The sequence below is a fragment of the Leptidea sinapis genome, chromosome 15 (genome assembly GCF_905404315.1).
Source record: "Leptidea sinapis chromosome 15, ilLepSina1.1, whole genome shotgun sequence".
Classification (NCBI taxonomy): domain Eukaryota; kingdom Metazoa; phylum Arthropoda; class Insecta; order Lepidoptera; family Pieridae; genus Leptidea; species Leptidea sinapis.
The window spans coordinates 10,301,067-10,317,625 of record NC_066279.1 but is presented as its reverse complement, the minus strand read 5'-3'; the positions used below and the strand labels follow the sequence as shown (position 1 = coordinate 10,317,625).

Below are 16,559 nucleotides of genomic sequence, written 5' to 3'. Positions count from 1 at the left end.
ACTGTTGTACAATTAATTTCTAAGCGAGAACTTGTACACCCCAATCAATAACCTCTAATGTCATGACACATCTTTTATCGGATATTAAAAATTTCTTGAATGTGTTCTTTCGTTCATTTATAGACTAAACCTATCTGTAAATCATTTATATCAATTATACCTATCTGCATTATAACTTTATGTCACAGTAACATGGATAGGTTTATATAAAAGTTACTGAAAATAGCTAAGTTCAAATGCGTAATGTTTCACACACACCTTTCTTATATCACACAAAAATTAAGATAGAATTGATAAACAACCCAGATTTAATCTCAATTTCAAAAATATTTTAGATATAGACATTCTGTATTCGACATAATTACAAATAAGATACAATTTTGGACTTCATAAGCATTTGTTGGTTTTCAAAAGGCCCCGAACCGTCAAACTCAATATGAATGACAATTATTAATGTGAGTCACTAGTGAGTGAGATCACTATAAAAGAAAAAAAAGTATGTATGTACTTATGTATGCACGCAAGAAGTGATACTTCTTTAGCCTAACAAAACAAAAATCCATAAATTATTAAGTCCTCGTGCTATTCTACGGTTGTAGAAAGAATAATATTGTAAAATGTTGCAACGATGGCTTTGACATTTAATTATTAAATAACAAATACTACTGTACGGGCTTCAACCCTTTGCCTATCCTAATAATGGAAGATGAAACAAAAAAAAAATAACGAATGTCACAAACGTCAGAAAATTTTAGGAACCAACTTCACCCTGTTACTTTTGTGTTACAGTGCGCGCATCTTAAAATTTCACTCCTATCATTATTTCATAACGCGTCTTAAGAATAATATTATTAGTATAACTTCAAAAAAGTTATAAACTTTCTTATATCCTACGAAAATATTACAAATTGTGATGTCATACATAAGTAACTGTCATAATTCATTCTTCCTTTTAGGTTTCAAGCAGATGCAACTACATAATAAAGATTATACTTCATACGCTTGTCTGACAAAAATATTTGTGCAACTTTGTACGCGAATAAAAAATGCAGTAACATAAAATTTATTGCCAATATTTTGCAATACTAGCACCTATTACGAAACAAGATTTAATTATATACGAACGTCCTAAAAACTTCATAAATGGCCCGACTTTTTTTGCAGCAGTCTTCTTCATACTTGTATGTAAAAATATAATAATAGTGTCGATATTTGCAATCCGGCCTTCCCGACAATTTAACATTAATAGAAACGGGTTATAAACGGAGTTGAAAGCAATTTGTATGAATGCTAGCTACTTGAATACAATGTCGGTATGTTACCAACAACGAAATGCTCCAACAATTTTGGCATTAATTAAACTATATTAGTAAGGGGAGCACCAGCTCGCAATTTCTTCTGCCAATTAGAGCCAAAACTATTGTGAATGTTATAGGAGAGAAACATAAGGATAATATTATTACTCTGTACAATAACACACATATATAGTAGGTACTTATATATATACATAATTAGTTATATAAAATTTTGTGTGAGCTTTGGAAATATCGGTGTTCAATCAACGATGAAAATTGATATTTTTATTTTATTAATTTATTTATACTATTAATAATTTACAGAAAGATTAGAAGATTCTTAAATTAACATAATCCCGCAAAACTTTTTGTACCGTTTGTCTGCAGTATCAATCTCTTGTAATACATTAATTCTTAAAAGAACATTGGTTTTTTAAAAGTGCAATTAACGAATATTAGTTAAAATATAATAAAGATCTAATTATAAGGTAGTTTTGACAAAAATATTTCTTAAGTTTAGTTTTAATTGTTCTCTTTCTGGGTTCTAGTCAGATCTCCTCAGGCAAGCTTTTTTTTTATGGAATGGAACAAACGAATCACCTGTTGTTAAGTGATCACCGCCGCCCACAATCTCTTGCAACACCAGAGGAATCACAGGAGCGTTGCCGGCTTTTAAGGAAGGTGTACGCGCTTTTTTTGAAGGTTTATGTCGTATCATCCCGGAAACACCGCACAAGGAAGTTCATTCCACAGCTTTGTAGTACGTGGAAGAAAGCTCCTTGAAAACCGCACTGTGGAGGACCGCCACACATGCAGATGGTGGAGATGATATCCTAATTTGCGGCGTGTCGTGCGAAGGTGGAATTCACTATAAAAGCGTTGAATAAACTTTCATAATAATTCGATAATCAAAAAGATAATTTTACATGGTGGGGCGCGTCTTGGATGACAAGCAACATCACTAGCCATTGCGCCATTGACCAAATGCTGTATTTCTCGGCTAAATCGAACCATCCGACGTAATAACAATAGTTGGCACTGCAAGCTAGTTTCATATTCGAGAGGTCTATTCAAACGCATCCCCATTGAATGCTCTATTGCGTCACAAACTCACCAGCTCACTAGCGCGGCGCACGATGCAACTGCGACCTTTAACGTGCCTCCACATCCGGGTCAACGATGACATTCTTCGCTCATGAATAACCACGACTCCGGCTGCGTCCGGAGTATTCATGTAAAAGTAATTTTAATTACGTTCCGAAGCTTTTTACTAGTATTAAAAATTTTAAAATTTAACGCTACTCTATGGAAGGCGCAGTGGAGCGGAGTGCAGTGTTAATTTTAATAGAATATGAGAGTATCTTTTATATTTAACTGCGCTCTTAGCCTTTCCACGTTTTGTGAGTATTTCAAATGCTCTCACTTTACATAATTATGAGTACTAAAAACTATTGAGATAACGCTTTTTTTAAATAATTAATATAATTTAATAAATCTTTTGTAACTCTTTCTCTTATAGTCTTTGTTTCTCTTTCGCGTATAGGGCAAATTAGATGATAGATATTTTTAAAAGCTAGTTAATAGTATTTTCTTTAATTAACGCGAGAGTTACACATTTAAATAAAACACTTTTAAAGGATTAAAACGCGTGTCATTGTAACTGCGTTTCTACAATAGATTTTTGGGTAAAAGTTACATTTTTATTTTTATTTTATTTAACCCGACGTTTCAAGACCTTTCCAGATCTCGTTTTCAGGAGGACTTTAAATGAACAGAGGGAATTTAAAAACAGTTTTAATCCTTTAAAAGTGTTTTATTCAAAAGCTAGCTAATTTAACTTCTTACTGCAAGTACCAATTTGAAGTCATTTTAGTTCTATTCAATCGAATTCTGGGTTTGTATCATCCATCTTTCTGTATGTATAATCTACTGTCATTTTTATTAGAAAGTAGACGTCTGTAAACACGTGAACATAATAACATCTTTACGGCTAATATACTCTGCAACACTTTTATGTAACACAATCTGTTGTATAAGATCTTTCACCTTTGCTACATTCAAACAAAGATGCTACTCGTAAGCTTTTCTGATATGATATTGTAACATGATTAATGAAGAATCAATGTCGCTGTACAGCACCGTCAGACATTAAGAAAATAATTATAATTAAGGGATACAATTCGAAAATGGATATTATTTTGTTCTTATTTATCGAATTTGTTGGTTTATATGATATTTTATTAGTGGCAGGCTCCTTTGCATAGGATGCCGGCTAGATTATATGGGTACAACAACGGCGCCTACTTCTGCCGTGAAGCAGTAATGTGTAAGCACTATTGTGTTTCGGTAGCGTTTCGCCGTAGCTAGTGTAATTACTGAGCAAATGAGACTTAACATCTTGTCTCAAGGTGACGAGCGCAAGTGTATTGGCGCTCAGAATTTTTGTGTTTTTCAAGAATCCTGAGCGGCACTGCATTGTAATAGGCAGGCCGTATCAAATACCATCATTTGAACATCCTGCTCGTCTCGTCCCTTAATTTCATAGAAAAAATATCGTATAAAAGTGTCTGTGTCTTTTTTCTCCTTATTATATCAGTACGATTAATGTGCTTGCTCCTTCATCCTCCAGATAATCTTAATACTTGTGAAAAATGAATCACGAATAGATTAGAAAACTCATTTGAACACTTTCATAGTTCTATAGGGCAGAGAAAGAAATCACGTGTCTGGAACATCCAGGAATGAACAGACATCATCAGAGAGAGATGAAAAGAAAAGGAGAGAGAGATATAGGTGCACAAATTAATCATGCTTACATTTTACATACGTCAATCATGAGAGACTATGGCTAAGATAATCAGTAACTAGTTAAGCAAACGATTAGTCTAGTCTAGTCTCACCGCCCATGAAGTCTACATGAACCGGTCTATAACTACTATTTTATGATAACACTGTAATAATATAGCTATCAATAGCGTCAAGTCAGAAGACATACTCGCAAACATTCATCGATGAGAATGTATGTGAATTGTTTTTTATTTTTCTTTTTATTTTGTTACGTTATTGATGTTATTGTTGGGTTAGGTTTCTTTTAGATCAAAGTTTGATTGATTAGTAGCTGTTATAGTTAAGGTTTATGTCAAATTAAACATTAACATTAACGCTGACTTTAACATAGACTGCGGAATGTGTTGCATATCAGTATTCCTTGGCATAGTTACAGTTAAAAAATGAAATATCAAGTCGTATGGAATATTTATTTAAAATATTTGATAAGTCGCAATTTAGCTATTTAACATTAACAATAGCTAACCGGAAAAAGTTGGACGGTTACGGTTAACAGTAAAAAATATGACGTCATCTAAAAATTGTCAAAAGATGCAGCAACACATTTTTTGCTTAACCGGTACTTTACCATGTTTGTTATTGCTAAAGTTAGTTGATACAACCAAGCCTTAAACTTGATTTATCTTTCATTTCATCTCAAATTAAGAACGCATTAAAGAAAGCTCACAGCAATTAATTTTCAAATCCTTATAAAACGTTACGTCTACAGAAATTAGTTCAATGCTTAATCGCACATAAGTCGTTGTTTCCTGAATGTCATACGTGTTATGATAAGCTTGTCGCATTACTCGGTATCACCTCGTTGCAGCTAAACCTGGCGCCGGTATGGCCGAGGTTGCGTGATGCTGTGAATACGGCACTGCACGCGACACGTCTCGCTCCTTGTGACGCTGGCTGTTATTTTTTATTTTTTTTTATGGAATAGGAGGACAAATGAGCATACGGGTCACCTGTTGTTAAGTGATTACCGCCGCCCACACTCTCTTGCAACACCAGAGGAATCACAGGAGCGTTGCCGGCCTTTAAGGAAGGTGTACGCGCTTTTTTTCGCTATTTTTATCTCAGCTAGCATTTAATGCAAATTCGCAGGACTTAATCGGATTATATCGTTGACAATACTAAGCTAATTAATTTTCTTTTATAGAAAAGGAGGAGAAACGAGCGCACATGTCTCCTGATGTTAAGTGATCACTGTCACAAAAAAACACTTGCTTCTTACACCAGAGGAATCACAGAAACGTTACCGTCTTTTTAGAAAGGAGTAGGAACTTTGATTGAAGGTACCCATGTCGTATCGTCCTGGAAATACCACATAAGGAAGCTCATTCCATAGATTGGTTAAACGTACAAGAAAGTTAGTTAAAACTGCACCGTAGAGGAACGACACATCCAGGTGGTGGGGATAATATTTTAATTTGTGGCGTATCGTGTGAAGGTGGAATTCGGCGGCAGGAATCAGATCGAACAGATCCTCGGAAAGTGTTCCGACGGGAGTGCCCGTGATAAATGCTGTAGAAGGTACACAATACAAAGCCAAGTGATCCAGTCGTACACAGAGCACTGGGTCTCTGACAGTACGAGCTGATCTGCGTTGCACGCGGTCAAATGGGTCGAGCTGATACTGGGGTGCGGAATACTACAAGACCAAAGATGACAGCAATACTCCCAATGAGGCCGGACCTGCGATTTGTTAAAAAATTTGCTAAAATGTGGGCCAGCTTGAACCGTGTTCTACTAATATAACTTATTTATAGTATTGCTTGCTTTCGTAATATTTAGGCTAATTATTAAAAAGTCTACAAAAAGATAAAGCTATTTGTAATTTATAACTTCTTCGACGACATTTGAGTCTAGACTGAGCAATGCAAACACATTCATTCCATGATATCGTAGGACGTGACGGACGTCATTACATCCTTCAGCTTACTGGCAATCACAACGTGAGTCACGGCGGGGTAGTAGAGGTTGACACTCCTAAGTCAATAAATCATATCTTTTTGATAAATTAATTTACTTTAAATAAATTGTTTTCAAATGGGCAAGTCTTACGTATTTTTTAAATGTTATTGTTGTGTAGTATGTAGTAGGTAGGTAGATATTAAGATTTGTTTTGTGACTATTTACTAGAAAGGGATTAATAAGTCACAGAAGTTTACACTGTTTCTTATAGATTTGATATTAGCGAAGTTACGCACGAAAAAGATCGATCGAAAATTTGTTTGTAGGTTATCGGGGCCGCGCACTCCAACTAGTTAGCCCACAGGAAGGGATAGAGAGAGTAGGACAATGTTGATGAAGTAGTAGATTGTGTTTACAGAGTCAGCATAGTAAGTATTATATTACCTACACAAATAAATCAAACGAGCATAAAACTTCCTTACTGAGAAAAAAGCCAAAACATAATATATTTTTTCATTGCTTGTAAGAAGTATATAGTAACTATCTTCCAGTTTGGTCCTTATATCGTATAAATGAAAACTTTACTTTACGCAATCAAGCATTTCTCCTAGTTTCTACTGCAATATTATTTTAAATCGATTCTTGCTGGTATTAGATCTATATACTTAAAAGTCATGTTCTAATATTAGGGGATTTAAAGCAGTAATTTCAATAATGATATCAGCATTTTAATAATAAGATCCAAAAGATGAAATATATAAAATGTTAAATTCATACCTATAGTATAATTGACAGTAATATAACTAAAACTGAATGGAAACATAACATTTGTCGTGAAAGTTAAAAATCGATTGTAACAACCATAACGTGTTGTTTTAATTGAATCCGCTGTAACTACACTCAAACACCCGATGCTGTGTAATATCCAATATTTGTTCAGGATATTGAAATAGCGGCGGGTGTATTTAATTTCGAGTTAATGAAATCAAACTCGTAATATAAAGAGTAAATACATGTATATAACTTGATAGTTGAAGCAAGTGTATATTTGTATTGCAAATCAACGAAAACACCAGCATGACTAATAAGATATTACAATATCAAGTATTGAATAGATGTATGTCACCTCAGCTGAAAGACGTTCACTGCTGGACAAAAGCCTCCCCCAAGGATGTTCACGATAATCGGTCCTGCACTGCCGTCATCGAACCAAATTCGGTGATTTTGACCAAATCATCGGTCTATCTTGCTCCCAATACTGCGTCTTCCAGTACGTATTATATGCTATGCGATCAAAATTTAATGTAGGTGGTAAATTTGCGTTCACACTGCAATTGTTTAATCCGTAAACTAGGTCAATTCAAATTCAAATATTTTATTTCAAACTAGGATGAGACTTCACTTATTGAAAGTCAAAAACTACCACCCATTCCAAAACAAATGCCTCAGATCTGAGAAGAATGGGCGCAACAAACTCAGCGGGCTTTATTTTTTCATCGAAAAAATATGATTCTAAAGTAATATTGTACAATTAAGCCTGATATCTAATAGCCTGAGGGCGGTCCCTCCATTCCCAATCTGTGGTATCATTAAGAAAGTCTTTGTTGTAGTAACCTTTACCACACAAACGTTTTTAACAATTCTTTTGAAGAACGTAATACTTTTGTTTTGAACATTTTCTGCGATCTTGTTGAATGATAAGTAACCTATAGATTTTTATGACCTGTCCAGAACATACCGCTTAAAGGGCCGTATCTTTTAATTAGCGTATTTGATGTTAATTTCAAAATACGTCCACACCTTCTTGCGCATATCTTTACAGACGTACGTACGGACCATAAAGCAGGATCACTTCATTCCTTATTTTACGTACTAAAATTTGAGCTTATCGACTAAGATTGTTTTAATAATTTATGATATCGAAAAGTAAAGGAAGAATGCGAAGGTCATATCACATTTAAAGTTAAAACGAAATAATATACTTATTTGTGTCAATCATCTCATCATCACAATAAAAACGGTAAATTTTTCGAACATAATTTGTCTCTAGATATAAGTTCCACCTTCGCAAGACACGCCATAAATTAGGATATCATCCCCACCATCCACAGTGCGGTTTTCAAGGAGCTTTCTTCCTCGTACTACTAAGCTGTGGAACGAGCTTCCTTGTGCGGTGTTTCCGGGACGATACGACATGGCTACCTTGAAAAAAAGCGCGTACACCTTCCTTAAAGGCCGGCAACGCTCTTGTGATTCCTCTGGTGTTGCAAGAGAATGTGGGCGGCGGTTATCACTTAACACCAGGTAACCCGTACGCTCGCTCGTCCTCCTATTCCATAAAAAAAAGTTATTGAATAAAACTAGATGACACAGATACGTTAAAGAAAAAAATTCTTATCACAAGAAACAGGAGGAAATACATTTGTACGTAGAAAGTTCACACACATTTAAATTGTTTATATTGTTATTGTACGTGGTATTACTCCGTACAGATGAGCCTTTTTGCTTCTACATGAAACACAAAATAAATATTGCAGGCTCGATAGTTTCGGGCACAAAATATATAAGTTCCGAACGTAATCTAATGTGTATGAACATTGTTGCGACGTCTACGTGATCTCACACCCATAAGATTTATTGCTTCGCCAGAGAAAATACTGCCAGCATAACATAGACGCAATGCGTACATTATTCATATGGTAAAACAACATTATATGATTCAAGGTGTAAATGGAATTATAATAGTTGACAATACGCAAGGCCAGTCAGTTTAGGGGTCTGTTGGTGAGGCAAGGTAAGTGCTTCATGTAGATAGATATTTCAATAGCGTACAGCTATTATAATTCGTATTTATTTCATTTTAGGGGGTTTCTGCCATAATCGCCATGTTTGGCAGGCGGGTTGGCGATCGCAGTAGATGTTCGTGCTTCTCGGAAGGATGCTGCCAAATATTATATATCGTATACTCATACGAATTATAATTCTTGGCGATAGTATGGATAACACTTAAAGTAGATGTGAGCTATAAGATGTCAAGGTTTAGTAAAAATTTATAAGAAAAATTTTCAACAAAAATAAAATAAAAAAAGCGTCGATGGCGCAATAACTAGAAACAATGACTAAGAGCGCTTTCGCACTAGGTCCGATCCGAATCCGATCCGTACCCGTGAAAACACGGTCCGTAGTAGTGGTAGAACTATTTCTATGGTAGTTTACACACTATATCCGGCTTCCGTCATCCGATTTCTTTCCGTCAACCCTCCGGCACGGATCGGATTCGGATCGGACATGTGCAAAAGCGTTGTCACCATGTCCAATGTGTTTTCGATTTTTGAATTCACAAATACGTTTGTCCCTTAGTCTAATTTATTAGTATTCTTAGTATAATTTATACGTCTAGGCCAGGTTTATTACTTTAGTGTGCGTGACAAGCTACTTCTTACACTCGCTATTTGTATGTCACTTTGTGTTAGTGCGCGTGCATTGCTCCAAATAGAGACTAACAGTCAACCTCAATTTTTTTCGACGTTTTCATAGCTGTCACACAGTCTATCAACATGTATTAATGATTTAAGGTTTCTTCAATGCTTTATACGGTCGGCAATGCTCTCTGGTGTTACGAGAGTATACTGTTCTGACCGCGGTAATTACATACCATCAGGTAACCCGCATTCGGTATGCTCATTCGTCCATCACTAATAAAAAAAACTATGACTGATTATTTTTAGTGATAGGTTTTTTTTCTTACCAAAAATCGCTCGACGAGGCGTTAGAAGTTTTCATTTAAATAAAACTGAAATGCAACCAAGTTTTAAAGAAACAGAAAAGAAAACGGGTAAGCTTTAAATGTTAATCTACAGCACCAACATGCTGTTAAACAATATCAAGAAATAACATGAGTACTTTCTATGGTTTCCTTAAATTTAAATTCATTCATTTTAAGGTCTTCACTTGCCGACAAATTACTTAGCTAAAGTGTCACTTAACTACATTGTAGACTAGTAAATTGCTGAAATCCAAAACCACTTAAGCGACAAAGCCGTGGCATTAAATCCTTCATGACTCAATCTTTGCCTAAAAGTCGATAAAAATATGACACCCTCTACACCTTAACGAAATGTTTCCAAACAAAATACACTGTGTAGGTCTTCTTCCCGGCACGCGGTACGAAAAGGCAAACACTACATTCGGCAATGTATACACTATAGCGTTTCCGTCAAAATCGTTAGGTATCAGAACAAATGAGCTTCATGGCACGGGTCAGGGAGTTACTATATATCGTGGATGCGGGTCAAGTGTAACAACTCGATAGAGTGGAGGCACGGTAATGACGTTTATTTCACGTCGGCAATAAATTCATTTATTGTTGGAAAATAACGAGCTTTTCAACAACGAGCATGGTTGGAGAGTTAAGAAAATGCGTCATAATAATTCTGAACGTTTCAAATGTATGAAGCTTTTAATGTTAGGTGCAATAACTATTTGCATGCGAGCAATTATTATTTTACTTTTACACCTACTCGGAGAATGACTTCATCGTCCATCATTTATTACATACAAATACGCGGGCCCAAATTTGTATGAAAATCCATTACTATCTTGGTTAAGCGGGGATAAAATAAAATATTCAATATTTTGACAAACTATGTAAAATGAATGAAACTTTTATTACATCGCCTCAAATTTTTTCGTTCAATTATCGCATCTCGCATTACAGCCGGCCGCGAAGTAGGAGTGAAATTGAATCATTAGTTTCAACTACTGGATTCAATTCAGGTTGGCCGAGTAGTCTAAGGCACCAGATTTAAGCTTTGGTTGCCGAGACGGAGCTACGCTTCGAACTCCAAAGGTTTTTTTTTTCACTATATTTTCGTAATTTTTTTTTCTTTTAATTATAATGTCATTATTGTATTTAAATTTGTAAGAAAAAGTTTTACTTGTATCGTGGTTTCATAAAATCACACAATTGCTTTTGTAATAAAAGAAATGTAATCCTAGAATATTAAAAAATAATATTTCACTCCCTATCATTAAAGATAAAGATAAAACGCATCGCTAATGCAATACATTCACATTCCATATTGTTTTCTCATGGCTATCATCATTCGCGGAAGGTCTTCAGGCCACCAAAGGTCACAGGTTGAGAACGGTATGGTGAAAGCATTTGCTTTCGCCTAGCGATGACTCGCCAAGAGATGTACCGCGCAGTATAGAGCCGAAGGTGATAGCTTAGTTAGACGGTCCAGTTTCTGTTTACTTGCAACTTTCAAATCAATGACAAGTCAAATCATCAAGTCTGTCAATTAAAGCGACTGTGTGCAACTTTGATATTCATCTTTGAAGAAATTTAAGATTATATCATCTACAGCTAAATTCCTAGCTTGTCTACAATCAGCTTTCATTTTTACTAGCTTTATTGATGGGTGCCATGTTCTGGTACTTACAATAACTTTTTGCCCACATATTTGACATTCTGATTTTGTTCTCGAACTCACGGATCAAATTGCGTGAAACATTTCCATTTAAATTCCAATTATTAGTAAAATTCCAGCTATTACGGATATTAGAAGCCAGATGAAATTAACAACAGAAAATCCTTATGCATTTTGTTAAAAGCTGTTATTTTGGATATTACAACCAAACTCATTGACAATATTTGTGTATATGTATAAATAAATATGTATGAATTTTATGCTTCTTTGATTTATAACTATACTTAGTTTAAAAATAATTAACGATAAACAAAAAAAATACTATCCCACCCCGAATTTGATAGACTTTGTATGAATAAATATTAATAAACTATTGCCGCCCGCAAAATGATTTACAACATATATGCTGTCAAGAAGAACAACTTACGAATTTGTGACAAATTTATTTAATTAACTTTATTATATCCTTTTACAAAAAAAGCTTTTATTCAAACTTAAGCAAAACAATCTATCACAATAACACAAATTGAATATTCAAGCAATTACAACAATAATATTGTAAGAGTATAGAACAACACAATTGGAAGTTTGCTTAATTGCGAATCTCTCGGACTTATAGCAAAACAAGTTCCGACGTCGAAACCTAAATCGCCCGTTCGGCTCTCGCCTTCCTCGCAGTCTGTCGGAAAACTTACGAACTAACGTCTGCTTTGGCTCCACATAACTGCTTGATTCTCGTAAACAACAAACTCGCTAAACACAAAACTTTATTAAACTAGTATCATCGGAAGTTTTAATTGTTAGCCGAAGACTGTCACATAATTAGGAACAAAGCCTTAAGAAAGTTGGGTTACCTTCTTTTAATTCAGTGAATGATAAATATATATTACTGAGGATTGCTTTTTTATTATGGAAAAGTATGATAAATGAGCATGGTACCCGTTAAATCTAATATAAAGTGGTGACTGCCCACATTCTACTGCAACACCAGACTAATCACAGGAGTGTTGCCGGCCCCTTTAGAAGGTGTCTGTTCTTTTGAAGGCACCCAATGAAACATAGTTTGATTGTTACGTCGAAGAAAGTTTTTGAATGCTGTTTTAATATATTTTGAAATTTAATTGTAGAGCAACACCACATCCAGGTGGTGGGGATGATATCCAAGTTTGTAGCAAGTGGTCCAAAGGTGGAATTCAGCAGCAGAAATCAAACAGCTCTTCAGAATACTACCCGTGAATAATTCGGTAAAACACAGACAATTAAGCGACGTACCATGCCATGTGACCTAGCGGTTCACAGAGTACTGTGTTTCTTGTCAAATAGCGGTGATAGGATACATGGTTTTTGAAGTTATACTTCTTTAGGCGCGTTATGAAAAAATGATGAGTGGAAAATTTTAAGATGCGCTCGCATCACTGTAACACAAAAGTAACAGGGTTAAGTTGGTTCCTAAAATTTTCTGACGTTTGCATTATTTTTTTTTGGTTTCTTCGTCCATTTTTAGGCAAGGCAAAGGGTTCAAGCCCATACAACCGTATTCGTTATTTAATAGTTAATTGTCAAAGCCATCTTCGCAAGATTTTTACAATATTGTTCTTTCTACAAACGTGGAATAGAATAGAATATAATGCAGGAGCAATAAATAATTTTAAGGATTTTTCCTTTGTTACGCCAAAGAAGTATAACTTCTAGCGTGCATACATAAGTACATACACACTTTTATTTAGTAGATAGTGCGCTAACTTGAGTCTTTTTGGGGCTAAATTGAACATAGTTATTTTATTTTATTTCACAAGTATCTCTACAATGGTGTCGATAGAACATTAAAGTTTAAGTCGACAACGACGTGTTTGCTGCGTTTTGCTTGGAAGGTGCTAATCAACTTGCAAATTGTTTCTCGTTCTCAATTTTATAATAAAACTATTGCTCATAATTATCAACAACATTATTATTTTAAAGTGTAGATATTAACTATTTAATCACTTGACTAAAACAGAATTCATAATTTAATAATAAGATGTTGAATAATATTTTTTATCAAAATATGATAGAAATCTAAATCTTGACATGGAAATAAAGATTAAAATGTGTCGATAGTTCAAAGCATTTCTGATTAAGTAGCTGTTTAATACTACTTGTAATCTCTACAACGTGATAACCAATCGTTATATTTTGCCAGTTCGTTTACTACCTGCTCCTTTGCACAGGAAGCCGGCTAGATTATGGGTACCACAACGGCGCCTATTTCTGCCGTGAAGCAGTAATGTGTAAACATTACCTACTGTCTGTTTCGGTCTGAAGGGCGCCGTAGCTAGTGAAATTACTGGGCAAATAAGACTTAACATCTTATGTGTCAAGGTGACGAGCGAACGATTGTAGCGCCGCTCAGAATTTTTAGGTTTTTAATTAATCCTGAGCGGCCCTGCATTGTAATGGGTAGGGCGTATCAATTACCATAAGCAGAACGTCCTGGTCATCTCGTCCCTTATTTCATAAAAAAAAATATTTTGTAGAATGCAAGAGGCGACAAAAACACAATTTTTTTTAAAAGATCATTCCTAATAAAGATATAATCTCGCTTATTAAGAAACTTTTGTGGTATTGCGAGAACAAAATCAGTAAGATTTTTGCCTTTATTACGTTTTAAAACATTTCCTCAAAGTAACACAATAATAAAATAACTCAGACAATATTTCGCTTCATACAACGAGAAGTGAATCTGCTTTAGAACGACGATCGCACACTAATAAATCTAACAATAGTATTACCACAAGCAATCGTTATACAATTCGAAGGATACACAGTCCCATCGACACAATATGGGTATATTAAGCATTATGTACTGACATCAATGAGGACATCCCAAACATTCTGCTATTCGATTGCTCAATACGAAATGATTGCAGATTATATAAATCTATGCATGACAATATGAAACGTCAAAGCTATTTTACGAACAGTCAATAAATTTGATTCATGTGCCGTTACGACGATTTGTACCCTATCACTGAAATAGAAATGAGATGGTAAATCTGTACCGTACAATTATTGTTAGCTATGTTTATACGTATACTAGCTGATGTCTGGTGAGCTTCACTTCACCTAAGCAAATAGAAATTCAACATACATATTTTGTTTTAATTACGAAATTAGTACAAGTTCAATCGTAATAAGAGTTATTTCGTTTATGCCTGTGCTTGTAATGAAATAAAGTCGCTGCAGAACTGTCAAACTATGCCTCATAAATTTAACTAATAGTATTATTCATCTATACATACTTACTATAAATAAAATTGGAGTGTCTGTTTGTAATATTGAAATAACCATTTTTTACTATAAATATACGGTACACCAAAATAACATTGTTTACCATTTTTGTCTGTCTGTCAGTTTGTTCCGGCTAATCTCTGAAATGACTGGACTGGATTTTGACGAGGCTACATTATTTTAGAAAAAATCTTTTATTTTAGAAAAATAAAGAAATGTCGCAATGTCCAAGAAACGGTTTAACTCTAAAAATAATTTATATGGCAAAATAACGTTTGCCGGGTCAGCTAGTTCGGAAATATAATTTGAAATAAAAAATATTAAGGGTGACGAATCAATATAATAAAAATATTTTAAGTTGGCTCAAACTGCGCACGATGTGCAAAATTTGACTTACATCAGTCCAGTAGTTTAGAAGTTCACTGCGGTCGAACAACAAAAATAAATTGTAACGAGATTAATATAATAGTTTCCGCTGTGTTTATTGACTCGTATTAATGAAAGGAAATGTCCGAGAAAAAAGAATTCTTAAGAGTTCTATGTCAATTTCTCGCTACCTTCCTGATTAGAATAGTTATAGTTCCTGATTAGAATAGTTATAGATAAAAGTTGAAAAATACCAACTTATTACAATTTTTTATAACTTTAGGTATTAGCTTAATAAAATTATTAACAATTACAATTCTAATCACCCGCTTCCATTTTGCTTCAGTTATAATAACATTTATAAACTATTTTATGTTGATATTTCAATTGTATTCGCAGCATATAGGTTATATTACTTCACTTTTATTAGGATCTCAAATTTTTCAAAGAAATTATGTTTCTCGAAGATTTCTACAGGTTATAATTATTAAAATCGTTGAAGTTTTGAGGATTTCTATTGCTAGCAAATACACAAAAAATCTCTTTTAAATTGTATTATTTACAACATAAATTGACTTTTTATTAAATTATTTTGACTGACCCAACCCGTTTCCTTTTCTAGTTTTGCCTGAAAAACAAACTAATATTCCAAACATGCCGCAGTTCCTCTATTAGTTTGGTCGTAAGTTAACAATCGATCGTCCTACGAGCCACGGTTAGGCAGGCGGTGGCAGTCATTGACCGGCGTTGTCCAATAATGGTGAGATTATAGAGATGCCACTAATCAAAAGGCCTCAGGTAACGGTCCATTTTAACAGGTTTCTGTGTGACCGAGCACGTCACACCAAAACCCGTATGATGCTTTTCAATGTCTTCGGTGTTCAAACGTATTTGTAACATATTCATGCAACAAACCTAATTGCATGTAACCGTATTAATAAAAACAGTATGTATGCACGCAAGAAGTTATAGGTACTTCTTAGGCCTAACAAAGCAAAAATCCTCAAAGTTATTTATTCCTCGTGTTATATTCAACGTTTCTAGAAAGAACAATATTGTAAAAATCTTGCAACCATGACGTTGACAATTAAGATTACGGCTGTACGGGCTTGAACCCTTTGCCTATCCTAATAATGGACGAAGAAACCAAAAAAAAACGAATGTCGCAAACGTCAGAAAATTTTAGGAACCAACTTCACCCCATTTCTTTTATGTAACAGTGATGCGCGGGTATTTTAAAATTTCACTCTCATCATTTTTTCATAACGCGCCTTAAGAAGTATAACTTTAAAAATATCTTAAATTTTTTATAGCAGTTAAATCACACTTAATAAAACGCAGTATTTGTAAAAGAGAGATATAAAAAATTTATATGTGCATCAAAAGTAAAAAAAACACTTGACGAGTCAACAAGCAAAATGATAAATTGTTATAAGTATAAACCAGTTCAGTT

At 34.4% G+C, this 16,559-nt stretch overlaps 1 protein-coding gene across 5 annotated transcripts in view; it reads right to left on the bottom strand.

Moving 5' to 3' along the window:
* Nucleotides 1-16,559, bottom strand: part of LOC126968463 (putative polypeptide N-acetylgalactosaminyltransferase 9) — a 173,278-nt gene that overhangs the window by 119,461 nt on the left and 37,258 nt on the right. The gene's annotated exons all lie outside the window — the stretch shown is intronic.